Here is a 12,708-nt window from a genome sequence, read left to right as displayed (position 1 = left end):
ATTCAACGAGATAGCCTCCATTGCTTCAACGGGCAGAGAATTCCAGAGATTCACCACCCTTTGAATGAAGAAGTTCCTCCTCAACTCTGATCTAAACTGCAGCCCCCCCCCTTATTTTGAGGCTGTGCCCTCTAGTCCTGCTATCCTTTCTAATCTTCTGATGGCTGAGTAAGAATGTTACCACGGAGTCACCCTGACTTGGTAACAGGTAAGGATGGTAACTCACTCCGAGTGGAAAGTGCTGTCTTTAAGAGTGATGGAAGCAGATTTTTTAGCAACTTGCAAAGAGAAATTGGATCAATACCAGAAGGAGGGAAAATTTGTAGGACTTTGGGGAAAGAGCAGAGGGAAAGTGGATATCTCTTTCAAAGACATCATGGGAGGAATGGCCTCTTCCTGTGCTGGAAGATGCAATGGCGATGATTCTGGGAACAATCCAGGCATAAAACAAAGAAAATAAATGGTGACATGTTTCAAAATGAATTGCAACACAGTGCCACCATTTTAGCTCAATACCTTTTCACTCCACTCCTTCTTCCTTTTCAAGACACAATTTACTGAATATAACATATAACCACTGTGCTACTGTGGGTGGCACGGTGGCTCAGTGGTTAGCACTGCTGCTTCACAGCTCCAGGGTCCTGGGTTCGATTCCCGGCTCGGGTCGCTGTCTGTGTGGAGTTTGCACATTCTCCTCGTGTCTGCGTGGGTTTCCTCCCACAGTCCAAAGATGTGCAGGTTAGGTTGATTGGCCGTGCTAAGAAATTGCCCCTTAGTGTTTGAGGATGTGTAGGTTAGAGGGATTAGTGGGTATAATATGTAGGGATATGGGGGTAGGGCCTGTGTGGGATTGTGTTTGGTGCAGACTCGATGGGCCTCTTTCTGCACTGTAGGGTTCTGTGGTATCTAGAAGCAGGAATGGCCATTTGGCCCCTCGAGTCTGCTCTGCCATTCAATACGGTCATGGCTGATCTCATCTCGGCCTCAAATTCACTTTCTACCCATTCTCCATAACCCTTCAACCCCGTTATATCTGTCTCCTCCTTAAATTTACTCAATGTCTCGGCATCCACTGCGATCTGGGGTAGCGAATTCCACAGATTCACCACCCTTTTGAGAGAAATAATTTTTCCTCAGCTCTGTTTTAAATTTGATAACCCTTATTCTAAAACTATGGCCTCTAGGTTGCCTCGCAAGGGGAAAACATCTGCTCTGCGTCAAATGCTTTAGCATCTTACATACCTCAATCTCATTCTTCTAAACTCTGTAGATTATCGGCCTGAACTGCCCAATCTCTCTTCATAAGGCAAACCCTTCATCTCTGGAATCAATCTAGTGAACCTCCTCTGAACTGCCTCCAATATTTCTACATCCCTGCTCAAGTAAGAGAACCAAAACTGTACCCAATACTCCAGGTGCAATCTCACTAATGCCTTGTATATTGCAGCAACACTTTATATTCTATTCCCTTAGCTATAAATGTTATGACTGGTTGGTGAAACAGCAACCCTATCGACTGAAGGATGAACAAGTGTCAGCAGATTGCTGAAAAATGGACATAACCAAGTCCGAAACTCATCCTCAGTCAATATCCACATACACACATTCGGGGAATTCCCGAACCTTGCCCACGGATGGAATTATCCAGTCCCCTTGCCATCAGTGGCAGAGGGGTGTGCGAGACTGGAGAATTCCAGTGAATATACCAGCGATCCCCATTCAGGAATAAGGGCGTGATGCATTACAGAATCATGCAATGCATCGTTGAATGGGTGCACTACAGAAGGAGGCCATTCAGCCCCTTGTGTCTGTGCGGGCTCTCTGCAAGATGCCAATCCTCCCTGAAGTCTCCAGGGGTTGGAGACAACAGGAGGAGATGGTGTCATTGTGGTCTAGTAATCCAGGCTGATGATTCAGGGATAAAGTCAGTCACTGCTGGAAAACTGAACCGTTCTGGCAGCATCTTATAAAAATCATAGAATCTCGAGAGTGCAGAAGGAAGCCATTCAGCCCCTTGAGTCTGCACCAACAACAATCCCACCCAGGCCCTATCCCTGTAGCCCCATGTATTTACCCTGCTGGTCCCCCTGACACGAAGGGCCAATTTATCTTGGCCAATGAACCTAACTCACACACCTTTGGACTGTGGGAGGAGATCAGAGCACCCGGAGGAAACCCACGCAGACACGGGGAGAACATGCAGACTCCACACAGACAGTGACCCGAGGCAGAAATCGAACCCCCGTCCCTGACACTGTGAGGCAGCAGTGCCAACCACTGTGCCACCCTGTGGAGAGAAACAAAGTTCACATTCTGAGCCCCTTCTGGACAGTCTTTTGGTCTCAACTCTGTATCTCTCGCCACAGATGCCACTGGATTGGCTGGGTTTTCCAGCATTTTCTGTCTTTTGTTTCAGGTTTCCAGTTTTTTGCTTCTATTTTCATATGGCTTTGTGGGCCATGGGTTCAAAGCCCACTGTGGCAGCTGGTTGAATTCAAATTTGATTAACAAAATCTGGAATTGAAAACTAGTCTCAGTAATGGTCTATCATCGATTGTCGGAAAAACCCATCTGGGTTCACTAATGTCTTTTAGGGAAGGAAATCTGCCATCCTTACCCGGTCTGGCCTACGTGTGACTCCAGAGCCACAGCGATGTGGTTGATTAACTGTCCTCTGAAATAGCCGAGTGAGACACTCAGTTTAAGTGTAAGGAATGCTGACCTTGCCCGTGGCACTCACATCCCATGAAAGAATTTTAAAATTCTGCAGGGCGCTGCTACAGTCAAAGAGCTGGGGGAAAATCATCAGGCATCAAAGAAAATGGTTTCATTTCTCATTGCGGAAGGAGATATTGGCCTTGGAGGGAGTACAGAGATGGTTCACCAGGCTGATACCGGAGATGAGGGGGTTAGCCTATTAGGAAAGATTGAATAGACGGGGTCTGTACTCGTTAGAGTTTAGAAGGCTGAGGGGGGATCTTATAGAGACGTATAAGTTAATGAAGGGGATGGATAGGGTAGAGGTAGAGAGATTCTTCCCGCTTAGAAAGCAGGACTAGAGGGCACAGCCTCAAGATAAGGGGGGTACAGTTTAGATCAGAGTTGAGGAGGAACTTCTTCACTCAAAGGGTGGTGAATCTCTGGAATTCTCTGCCCGTTGAAGTGGTGGAGGCTGCCTCGCTAAATATATTTAAGTCACGGGTAGATAGGTTTTTGATAGACAAGGGAATTAAGGGTTATGGGGAGAAAGCGGGAAAGTGGAACTGATCCACTTCAGATCAGCCATGATCTTATTGAATGGCGGGGCAGGCTCGAAGGGCTAGATGGCCGACTCCTGCTCCTATTTCTTAAGTTCTTATTTTCTCTACTATATTACTCGTGAAGTTATTGGAGATTATCAACACAAGAACTAGGGGTAAGAATAGACCTTTCGAGCTGCTCCACCATTCAGTGCGATCATGGCTGATTTTCCTGCCCATTCCCAATTTCCTTTGGTTCCCTGAGGGAACAAAAATCTATCCCAGTCTTGAATATATTCAACAATGGAGCATCCACAAACCAGAGAATTCCAAAGATTCACAAACCTTTGAATGAAGCTGATCTTTCTCTACACCCTAGCTACGACTCTAACACTAATTCTGCACTCTTGCCTTTCTTTCTCTATGAACAGTATGCTTTGGCTGTATAGCGCGCAAGAAACAATACTTTTCACTCTATGTTAATACATGTGACAATAATAAATCAAATTAAAAAGTAATCTCACCTCATCTCAGTCCTAAATGATTTGTTCCCTTATTCTGAGACTGCGCCCATCCTGCCCTCCGTGTTTTAGACTCCGTGATCAGCAGAAACAACCTCTCAGTGTTTATCTTAACAAGCCCTTTCAGAATCTTGTATGTTTCAATCAGATCGCCTCTCATTCAAATTCAGAGAAATTAGATCCAATTTCGTCAAATGACAACCTCATCTTCCCAGGAAGCATTGGCAAGGTGGTACAGTGGTTAGTCCTGCTGCCTCACAGAGCCAGGGACCTGCGTTTGACTCCCGGCCTGGGTCACTGTCTGTGTGGAGTCTGCATGTCCTTCCCGTGCCTGCGTGGGTTTCCTCCAGGTGCTCTGGTTTCATCCCACAATCCAAACGACATGCTGGTTGGGTGCATACGCTAAATTCTCCCTCACTGTACCCAAACAGGCACCGGAGTGTGGCGACTAGGGTATATTTACATTAACTTCATTGCAGTGTTAATGTAAGCCTACTTGTGACATTAATAAATAAAGTTTAAAACGATCTAGTGAACTTTCGTTGTACCATCTCCAATGCAAGCATATCTTTTCTTAAATGTGGAGACCAAAACTATATTCCATATGTGGTGTCAACAAAATCCTGTACAACCCTCGCAAACGTTCCTTATTCCTGTACCCAAATCCCTTTCCAATAAAAGCCAACATGCCATTTGCCTCCCCAACTGCTTGCTGCACCTGCATGGTAACCTTTCGCATTACAAACACACCCAACTCACTTTAAACATTAAGTTGCTCTCCTTTTAAAAACTACTCAGCTCTTCTTTCAACTAAAATGAATAGCATCACAATTCCCTACGTTATACTTCATCTGCCATCTTGTTGTCCCCTCACTTAACCGGCCTGTGTCCTCCCCGTAGCTTACCTTCCCGCCCAGCATGGTTTCATCAGCAAACTCAGATACATCATTCTTCAACTATTCATCTAAGTCATTAATATAGATTGTAAATAGCTGAGGCCCAGCACTGATCCTTGTGGCACTCTGCTATTCATTCCCTATCAACTTGATAAGTGCTTCCTGTCTGTTAACCAATCCCCAATCCATTACTTCCAACTCCAGGTACACTCATGTTGCCTATTACTTATTTATTAGTGTCACAGGTCAGCTTACATTAACACTGCAATGAAGTTACTGTGAAAATCCCCTAATCGCCACACTCTGGTGCCTGTTCGGGCCAATCCACCTAACCAGCACATCTTTCGGACTGTGGGAGGAAACCGGAGCATCCAGAGGAAACCCATGGAGACACGGGGAGAACGTGCGAAGTCCACACAGACCGGGAATTGAACCTGGGTCCCTGCTGCTGTGAGGCAGCAGTGTCAACCACTGTGCCACTGCGCCGCCAGATACAATGGCACAGTGGTTAGCACTGCTGCCTCACAGCCCTAGGTACACTAAGGGGGAATTTAACATGGCCAATGCACCTAACCAGTACGTCTTTCAGACTGTGGGAGGAAACTGGAACACCCGGAGGAAACCCACACAGAAATGGGGAGAATGTGCAAACTCCACACAGACAGTGACCCAAGCCGGGAATCGAATCCAGGTCCCTGGCGCTGTGAGACAGCAGTGCTAACCACTGTGCCACTGCTGTGTGATAGCTTATCAAAAGCCTTTTGGAAAGCCGCGTTCCTCTTTATCCACCTTCCCAGTTACATCCTCAAACAAACTCCAATAATACATTCAACAGGATCTCCCTTTTGTAAAAACAAGATTAATCAAATTGGATAACAAAGTTGTATAAGACTTTGGGAGTATCGTGTATAATTCTGGTTGCCATGCTACCAGAAGGGTGTTGATGCATTGGAAAGGGTGCAGAAGATATTTACCGGGATGTTGCCTGGTTTGGAGGGTATGGACTATGAAGAAAGGTTGAACAAACTTGGATTGTTTTCATTGGAGAGTCAGAGGGTGAGGGGCAGACCTGACAGAGGTTTACAAGATTATCATAGGCTTGGATAGAGTGGATAGTCAGAATCTTTCTCCCAGGGTCAAAGGGTCAATTACTCAGGGTCATCGATGAGCCCATAGCTCAGCTCAATTAAGATCAGCCATGATCTTATTGAATGGTGGAGCAGGCTCGAGGGGCCAGGATGCCCACTCCTGCTCCTAGTTCTTACGTTCTTATAGGTTGAAAGTGAGGGGGACAAGTTTAAAAGAGATGTAAGGGGCAAGTTTTTCACACACGGAGGGTGGTGAAAGCCTGGAACATGCTGCTGGAAGCAGATTCTATAACTATGTTCAGGAGGTATCTGGATAGATACATGAATAGGCAGGAAATAGAAGGATATGGACCATTTAGAGGCAAGAAAATATTAGATAAGCATCTGTGTCAGCACTGACTTGGTGGGCTGAAGGGCCTGTTCCTGTGCAGTACTGTTCTTTGTTCTAAAAGAGCCTGCGAAATTTCCAATTGTTGATCTGTGTTATAGGTTCTTCCACAACCTTCCATATACCTGACAAAGGAACACCGTTTCCGAAGGCTTGTAAGATTACTATCAAATAAATTGGTTGGACTCTAACCTGGTGTTGTGAGACTTCTCACTCCATTTCCAATTGGCCATGGGAAGATATTAGGATTGACCAGTGGCAGGCACGTAGGGGTGGTAAGTTGTTGGGGGTGGGGGTGCGGGGGGCATGGGGGAGAGGCTGAGGAATTATATAATGGAAATTCCAGGAATGTACCCAGCCAGAGTTGGCAACCCTACAATGCATAGAGTGTTCTGGAGTCTCTGTGTTGAATTGGGTTGAGTAAATTTGTCACAAGAAGACAATGAAAATATCAGTACAAAAGGAGGTTTATTGTGGGGGAAGGTTGAAAGTAGGCCATACGGGAGGGAAGAGGAAATATTGAAAAGTTATCACAGTGAGATAATACAATCAGGCTAATTCCTGCCCAGCGAGATGTGAATTACAAATCAAATGTGATTAGCCCCAAGGAACTGATGATTCTAATTGTGCAGGCAAACCTGCAAACCCATTAGCTTACTTAACGATGTGAAAAGTACCATGCCCTTTACGAAAATGCGAAGGTTTGTGTATTGCTGAGCTGCTGGTCCCCATCAGATGAAACACTTGCCATTGATGAATGCTGGGGGGGTTACAGACAAAAGAAAGGATTGGGCTGTGCTTTGTTGGTTTGATGGAAGCTTTGTTGCTGACGTTCGGTCCAATATTTTGTCCGCATTGAGGACAAAAGCAAGGAAGTCACTGTGGCAACTCGATATTCATCACTTGTCGGGGCTTCAGCTGAAGTATCACGTCCAATTCCGAGCTCCAGAATGTAGGAAGGATGTCTAGGCCTGAGGGGAGGAAAGGCCTCAGAGAGGTTGCAAGAAGAGGTTTGCTGATAGTCGAGATGAGGGCTTTGAGTTAGGTGAAGAAGTTTGAAAGACTCTGATTGCTGTCTTCACAGTAAGAAGTCTCACAACACCAGGTTAAAGTTCAACAGGTTTATTAAAGTCCTGGTGTGGAGATGCCGGCGCTGGACTGGGGTAAACAAAGTAAGAAGCCTCACAACGCCAGGTTAAAGTCCAACGAGCTGCTAAGAGAGCTAAGGAGAGATTTAAGTTGAGGGGGTTGAGCTATGAGGAGAGGCTGAATAAACTGGGCTTGTACTCGTTAGAGTTTAGAAGAATGAGGGGAGATCTCATTGAGACATATAAGATGATGAATGGGATGGATAGGATAGAGGTGGAGAGACTCTTCCCGCTCAGAAAGGACAGTAGGACTAGGGGGCACAGCCTCAAGATAAAGGGGAGGCGGTTTAGAATGGAGTTGAGGAGGAACTTCTTCACTCAAAGGGTGGTGAATCTCTGGAATTCTCTGCCCGTTGAAGTGGTGGAGGCTGCCTCGCTAAATATTTTTAAGACGCGGGTTGATGGGTTTTTGATAAGAGAGGGGATTAAGGGTTATGGGGAGAGGGCAGGAAAGTGGAACTGAGCCACGACAGATCAGCCATGATCTTATTGAATGGTGGGGCAGACTCGAAGGGCTAGATGGCCTACTCCTGCTCCTATTTCTTATGTTCTTATGTTCCAATGGAGGCACGAAAATGAATTTTGATTGTGTAGATGGGAATAATCGTTTCCAGTAGCAAGTGGGTCAGTAACAAAGAGCGGAGTTTCCCCCATTCTGAGACTAAATTAGCAGCTCTGTTGTAGCCTGCCTGGCTGACCAGATCCCAATCTCACGCCAGATTATGCACTTGAAACCTTTTTGGGTGGCACACTGGTTAGCACTGCTGCCTCACAGCGCCAGGGAACCCGGTTCGATTCCAGCCTCAGGTCACTGTCTCAGTGGAGTTTACACTTTCTCCCCGTGTCTGTGTGGGTTTCTTCCGGGTGCTCCGGTTTCCACACACAGTTCACAAGTGTGCAGGTCAGGTGGATTGGCCAATGCTAAATTGCCCTTTAGTGTCAGACAGATCAGCAGGGTAAATTTGTGGGTGAGGGGAATAGGGCCCGGGTGGAACTGTTTTTGGTGCAGTCTCGAAGGGCCGAATGGCCTCTTTCTGGGGATTCTATGGTTCTAACCTCATTAATTATGCACAACTCTTCTGGGGGGTTGGTAGCCGATTGGCCTGCCCACCATCAGTTGGCGGGCTCAGAGATCCCGGCACTGTATATTCACACCAGTCCAGCGCACTCATACCACTCTCTCCAACCCGCCTGTCTTCACCACACCACACAGGGTGTCAGCAACCCAGAGGGGAAAGGCTAGCAGCCTCGAGAAGCCTATTCCTCGATTCAAGCACCCTCGCCTCGAGACGCTCTTGCCCCACCTGGACCTCTGCCCACCACACCTGGGGTCTTCATCCATCCCCTTCCAGTAAACGACATGCTCCTGCCAGATTCTCCAATCCCATTCGCCACCAAACCTGCGGAAGGGGAGAATTCTGCCCCAGAGGACACAGATTAAGCTAATTGACCAGAGCTCCAGGAGGGGATGAGGAGAACTGACTTGTAATAAACTGTGATGTGGAAATCTCCGTCTGAACGCAGGTGGAAGCAGATTCTGCGGTAACTTTCAAACTGGAACTGGATACGAACGGCGCAGGGTTACCGGGAGAGAGTGAGTCTAATTGGACCGCTCTTTCAAAGCGGTAGCACAGGCATGATGGGCCAAATGGCCTCGCTCTGTGCTTCTAAATTCTATGCTCCATTATACACAGAATGTATAGATGAATCAGACCATTCGATCTAAGTGGTTGATGCTGAGTTTTTTTTTAACTCACTGGCTGGGGCAACATCTAGTGCCCATTCCTCAGGGCAAGTCAACCACACATTGCTGTGGTTTTGGAGTCACATCTAGGCCAGACTGGGTAAGGATGGCTGATTTCCTTCTCTATACGATATTAGTAAATCAGATAGATTTTTCTGACAATGGTTTCACAGTCATCAGTAGATTTATAACTCCACATTTCTCCTGAATTCAAATTTTCACAGTCTACCGTGCCAGGATTCAAACCCAAGTCCACAGGGCATTACCCGGGGTCTCTGGATTACTTGTACAGTGACAATGCTATGATGCCACCGCCTTCCCTTCCTCATCATAATCCTCTCACTCCATTTATGTCATCTCGACCTTTCACCCTTTCTTCCTTTTTAGTTTTCACAGAATTGTAGAATCCCGACAGCGCAGAAGGTCAGCCCATCGAGCCTGCACCAACCACAAACCCACCAACTTTGACCCACTTACATATCTGATTAATCCCCCCAAACTCACTTGAGATGTTGCTAATGCAAGGCTCTCTTTTCTTTCAGATACTGATCCAAAGGGTCAAAATTGATCCATAGAATCTGTACTGTGCAGAAGGAGATCATTGGGCCCATCGAGTCTGCACCGACCACAATCCCATTAAGCCCTATTCCCGTAACCCCTCATATTTACCCTGATAATCTCCCTGACACCTAAAGTGCAATTGAGCATGGCCAATCAACCTAACCGGGACTGTGGGAGGAAACTGGAACACCTGGAGGAAACCCAGGCAGACGCGGGGAGAATGTGCAGTCTCCACACTGACAGTGACCCCAAGGCAGGAATTGAACCTGGGTCCCTGGCGCTGTGAGGCAGCAGTGCTAACCACTGTGCCACCGTGCTGCCCATGTTGGGGATGTAAATAAGAACATAGAAGATAAGAACAGGAGCAGGACATTAGGTTCCAGCCAATCAATAAGATCACGGCTAAATTTTTTACCCAACTCCACCTTCCCACCCTATCTCCATCTCGATTTCATTCCTGCCAGAACCACTCAGATCATATTCCTCTTTTGGCATTTCATGGAAAAGGTGAATCAACCGGTTTGGCAGGATGGATTCTTTCTTGGTCCTTCATGCTCTTAATCTGCCTTTGTCATTCCCGCTCCATTATTTTATCGGAAAAATGTAAATGGAAAAGGCCTGTGTTAAAATATTTGAGGTGCGGAGTTTGGTACAAGCACGTTAAGCATTTGTGTGACGTCACCGAAAGTATTAGTCAGGCACAAGCCCAGCAAGGGGGCTGTGGGGGGTGTGCTGGGGTCCCACAGACAATGACCCCTCTGGGCTTAGATCCATTAAACTTTATGCTACAACTTTTCTGTCAGAGTCAAAGAAAATACGAATATGGGGAAGGAGAATCTCGCATCAGAGCCTCAGGGACGAGGGTTTAATTGAGTGCAAAGCACAGTCGCACCATAAGGAAGCGTTGAGTTTGATTGAGGCGTTTTGTGTGAGCATTTATACATTGTACATAATTGGCCTGCTTTCAATAAACCAAGATCAGCCACAGGTTTTAGGTTTCCACCCAGTGGAACGGCGAGGATTTAATGCCTTATTTAATCCAAACCATTGGTGGTGGGTCTTCTAACTCAAACTGCTGTTAACCAATGACTTGCTGGGTGATTACAGGGAAGAGTGAACGATGTTGGCGTGTAGGCCAGGCTAAGTAAGGACAGCAGATTTCCTTCCCTAAAGGACATGAGTCATTAAGATGGGACTTTTTTTTTGCAACATAGCCTCACATTCACTTTCTGGCTAACGGTTTCAGCTCAATATCTAACTCTCTCTCCTCTGGACACGGAGGTTCTGGATTCAAGTCCAACTCGAACCTATTGAGCAAAATAATCTTGGCTGACAATTTAGCACTGTACTGAACTGAGGGGGGTGCTGCGCTGTCAGAGGTACCATCTTTCGAGTAAAATGACAAACTGAGGCCCCATCTCCCTTAGACAGAGGCGTAGAGGTTTACAACATGGAAACAGACCCTTCGGCCCAACTTGTCCATACTGCCCAAAAGATGGACGTAAAACATTCAGTGGCACTAAACAGTGGTAATGTCACAAGATCTAATGCCACTCGACTAGAGGTCCAGGCTAAACTCTGGGGACATGGGTTCAAATCCCACCATGGCAGCTGGCAGAATTTAAATTCAATTGATAAAAAAAAATCTGGAACTTAAAGTTCAGTAATGGTCTCTATGAAACTGTCATCCATTGTTGCTAATAGCCTATCTGGTTCACTAACGTCTTTCAGGCTTTAGCAGGTCTGTCTACATGTGGTTGATTCTTCAATGCCCTCAGGGATGGGCAATAAATGCTTGCCCAGCCAGTGATGCCCACATGCCACGAACAAATACAAAAAAAAATTGCTAATCCTTATCTTAACTCAAGTCTGTGCCGTGACAATTCTATGGCACACATTCATAAACAGGGACCCACCCTCTGCAAACTAAAGGAACATGTTCAAGCCTTGCGCTTCTCTGAATTACCCCGGAACTTGGGGAGTCTATAGTTCCCCACTGCTATCTCCATGGCAATGCCTTAGCCAATCACTGTTAAATTGCCAACCAATCAGCACCCTTTTCTCCCCTCGTATAAACTGTTGTGATCGTTTGAAATTTGACATTCTTGCATTTGTCCTGATGAGTCCAAAATGAAAAGCTTCAACAACACATCTCTCTTTTCCGTAAAATGTAACCTTTGTACTAGCAAGTGTCCACTATTCTATGATTTACTTGCCTTGGTCCATGCACCCTTAACAAAAATTGATTCACCTTGGTTTTGAAAGGTTCAGTTGACCCTCTGACCTCTAGCTTTTTCCAGGGGATGGAGGTTTGGGAGGGGAGAGTTTTTTTAATATTGTCACTTTTCCACTCCCCTTTGTATTTCCTGCCATCACACCTTAAGTGGCACAATGGTTAGCAGTGCTGCCTCACAGCGCCGGGGACCCGGCTTGGGGGTCACTGTCTGTGCGGAGTTTGCACATTCTCCCTGTGTTTCCTCTAGGTGCTCCCATTTATTTCCACTGTTCACAAAACGTGCCGGTTAGATGCATTGGCCGTGCTAAATTCTTCCTCAGTGTACTCAGACAGGTGTGGCGACTAGAGGATTTTCATCGTAACTTCATTGCAATGTTAATGTAAGCCTACTTGTGACGCTAATAAATAAACTTTAAACTAAGGACTGGTCTCTAATTTCAAGCCAAAAGGGAAAATGCTGGAGAATCTCAGCAGGTCTGGCAGCATCTGTACGGAGAGAAAAGAGCTGAGGTTTCAAGTCTGGATGACCCTTTGTCTAATTTTAAGAGTTTGCCCCCATGTTTTGGATCAGTCCACTACAAGTAACTGGAACTTTTACTAGAAGTAAAAGTTTGCATTTGGAATGGGTGAAGGATATTTATAGATGAAAGGCTGATCCCTCCAATCTCCAACAAGCAACTCTGCAAACTCTGAAAACCACAGCTTGGTGACACCAAAGCGTTCCTGTTCTGGACATCAGTTCATCTCCTCCAGTCACCAGTGGGCGACAAAGTGACACAGTGGTTAGCAACTGCTGCCTCACAGCTCCAGGGGCCTGGGTTTGATTCCCGGCTTGGGTCACTCTGGAGTTTGCGCATTCTCCCCGCGTCTGCTTGGATTTCCTCCGG

The 12,708-nt window shown here is 46.3% G+C and overlaps 1 protein-coding gene across 1 annotated transcript in view; it reads right to left on the bottom strand.

Moving 5' to 3' along the window:
• Positions 1-12,708, bottom strand: part of wnt11 (wingless-type MMTV integration site family, member 11) — a 63,905-nt gene that overhangs the window by 48,857 nt on the left and 2,340 nt on the right. The window lies entirely within an intron of this gene.

This window comes from Carcharhinus amblyrhynchos, chromosome 10 (assembly GCF_965287045.1).
Source record: "Carcharhinus amblyrhynchos chromosome 10, sCarAmb.v2.hapA, whole genome shotgun sequence".
Taxonomy (NCBI): Eukaryota; Metazoa; Chordata; class Chondrichthyes; order Carcharhiniformes; family Carcharhinidae; genus Carcharhinus; species Carcharhinus amblyrhynchos.
This window is presented reverse-complemented; position numbering and strand designations above follow the sequence as displayed.